This window comes from Centruroides vittatus, unplaced genomic scaffold (assembly GCF_030686945.1).
Source record: "Centruroides vittatus isolate TY-2023 unplaced genomic scaffold, ASM3068694v2 contig_750, whole genome shotgun sequence".
Classification (NCBI taxonomy): Eukaryota; Metazoa; Arthropoda; class Arachnida; order Scorpiones; family Buthidae; genus Centruroides; species Centruroides vittatus.
Genome location: NW_027122487.1, coordinates 93,673 through 96,721, shown reverse-complemented (window position 1 = coordinate 96,721; position 3,049 = coordinate 93,673). Strand labels below are relative to the sequence as shown.

Below are 3,049 nucleotides of genomic sequence, written 5' to 3'. Positions count from 1 at the left end.
CATATTGAGTCAAAATGCTCAGATTTCTGACATGTGCATAAATTGTTTACTTGAAAATATAATTAACTCCGAGAAAAGATATACAGGTACTCCTCACTTTACGACCTATCTGCTTAACGACCACTCGCACTTACGACCAATCGAGTTTCGACCTGCAATTTGGGGAATCCCCTTTCTCAGCTTGAGTGTCGGTCAGTGGCGAATGGTGACATCCGCACTAAGCGTACTATAGCAGTCTTATAGTCTACTACTATAATAGGCTAATAGCGTACTATAATAGTCTTTTTATGAATAAATTTGAAGTTTGTTGCATAATTTTAATAATTTTACAACGTTCCTATATTCCCGGTGCAAGCTCCTCGCTTATCGACAAATTCGCTTAACGACGTAGTCGTCGGAACGGAACTTGGTCGTAAAGTGAGGAGTACCTGTATTCAAAAAATCGAAAGTGTCGGCTTTCGATTAATAACTAAAAAGTATTTTGACATTTTTGGATGCTGTTTTTTTGCGATATAAAGCTAGTCATTTATTTTATATTTCTCGTAAGATTGGTGAATTTCGGTTAAACTATGAAAAAGTTATCCGAGTTAAAAGAAAAAGGAAGCAGATTTACGTTTCCATATCTCCACTGCATAACACTACGTCGATTGCCTCCGCTGTAACTGCTTGCCCGGGTATTGTACCGATTTAAACCAATGTTTTGTCGTTTCCTTCCGTCCTCATGCCAGCAGTTACGTTCAATTCCTTCCTCTAATCCCATCGGAAATTTTCAACATTTATGTAACTATTTCAAATATATATTTTTCAGCCGTTTCAGGCGACTCATCGACGTTATGTTTGAGACAGTTCCCTCAGTCCAGACTGGACAAAATCTCAAACGCGGATCTCTAACAAATCTCCAATTTATCCAAGACTTTTCCGCTTAAATGCCAACTGCTTTTATTACTTACTTTTTACTTTAGTTTAATATCTTACACTTTTCTTTCTTAACTGTACTTTTTATAATATTATTTCTTTTCTCGGCAATAAATCCCTTATAATCTTTTATTTGTGACATATTACTGCTCAAACTGCTCGCCTAGGCTAATTACATTGATAAATATCGTTTCACGTTTCTCGATACCACATATCTACTGATATCCGCAATATCAGCGGCCGGACGGCCGAGCGGTCAAGGTTAGCAGCCTACCGCCCTGGGGGACCCGGTATCGAATCCGGACGGGTCGAAAAATCCCCAGGAATTTTTCGGGGGGTGGTCCGTACGGATATGTCGGTCCCCGTCCCTCACCACCCGGCCGCCCCATTGTGGTCCCGGCCGAACCCATAATGGGCTTGCTATAAGAGGCCCTCTTAGTGCCCACTGGGCGGAAAGAGTTAGAAGAAAAAAAAAGATATCCGCAATATCAATACATATTGTTATATCTATCTGTCTTAAGTTTTGTTTCTGTTACTACTGTACTATAATTTTTTGTTGAATGAATGAATAACTCAGGAAAAGTTTACAGAAAATTTGCATAAATGTCATCTCACGTGACCAATTGACCCATCTCTCCACTCCTGTGCCATATTTGTGTCGTGCTGTTCGTTGGGTGTATATAGTTTGATTTGAGTCTGAACATTTACCACGGGTAACAGATGGAAAAACCTGATTTTTACTTTACCGGCTATTTTTTATATAACTAATGGAAACTAAAGGACAATTTTTACATTTATAAACTGGGGGCACCTTAAAACGTAGAGAAATGCAAAAAAAAAAAAAAAAAAAAAAAAAAATACTTTTGACGTTATATATGTACGATGAGAAACGATGCCTGACATATAAGGACAGATCACCCTAGAAAAATTCCAAGGTAGAGGCCTCCCGCTCTGGAGACGTTTTCAAGGTCCCACAGAGTGGCAAGCCTTTACGTTATGTGCTCCGCCACCCGCCCATTATGTAGATATTTACAGAGTAGTCGAAAACTTAGTTAACCACTGTAAATACTAAATTAATGTCTTATTCACATACTTTGCGAACTCGTTCAAATTCAGATCTTTACTGTCCGTTCAATGCATTGATATATTTGCAAAAATTACTGAATTGTTTGCTTGAATTCCAAATTACATTGTATTTCGCGTGACGTTAGAAGCTAACAGACTATCGAAAAAAGTACTTTGCAATTACAATCTCAGATATTAAACAAGATATAGAAAGTAAGTATCCAATAAGAAGAAGAATTATCGGACTGAGGATATCATTCACTTTCAGGGGTTCCACGTGAGCCGAATCTTCAGTCACTTCAATGTCTTCTAAACCCAAATCTTTATATATTAATCCGGTGTCAAATAAACGAAATATACTGCAATTATATAATTTGATTAGTAATAAATTGTAGGTGATTTTAATGCCTTAATGGTAAAACATTGCTTACATTTTGTTGAACATTGGTCTATGGATGAAACCTTTCTTGAAAACATATCCTTTGGTATACGTTACAAAGGAATCTTCAGATAAGATAAAGTTGTCGTATCCATACTTTTTCATTAAGGCAGTAATGGAAAATTCATCTGAAATATACGCAAACTTCTCTTTGCGCACTTTCTCGAACCCATTCTCTGAGCTGAACACGTAATTGTTCATTTTTATATTATCAGCAATTATTTTATATGGTCCGAATTTTGACTTCTGTAACGATAACACACACGAATTAGCAAATGTGAACAGTACAAAGCACTTTAAGTAATTGAAACATTTTAACATTATTTTACAAATATGTTTAATTGTTCTTACAGAAAGAAACGAAAATATGGCTGCTCCATTTGAACATCCACATGAATATTTTCCTTCCTGAACCGCTTCGGCTAATTTTTCTATGGTTCTTGGAACTTGTTCCATTATAGGAGAGGTCATAAATGACATGAGAACTCCACTGTAACTAGCTATCAATGGTACTACAGCTAATAACCAAATATAGAAAATGATTCTGGATGGAAATCGAATTACGGATATCAAGTCACCGCCTGCAATATATAAATAATTTGGATGAATTATTTTAAATGAAGAATTTAA

General features: G+C 36.4%; 1 long non-coding RNA gene across 1 annotated transcript; it reads right to left on the bottom strand.

Moving 5' to 3' along the window:
• Nucleotides 1–2,250: 2,250 nt before the first annotated feature.
• LOC136981299 (uncharacterized) lies at nucleotides 2,251–2,824 on the bottom strand. Its single transcript, XR_010881676.1, has 3 exons — nucleotides 2,771–2,824; nucleotides 2,412–2,665; nucleotides 2,251–2,339 (listed from the first exon to the last, which is right to left on the bottom strand). It is a non-coding gene; the product is annotated as an uncharacterized lncRNA (long non-coding RNA).
• Nucleotides 2,825–3,049: the final 225 nt, after the last annotated feature.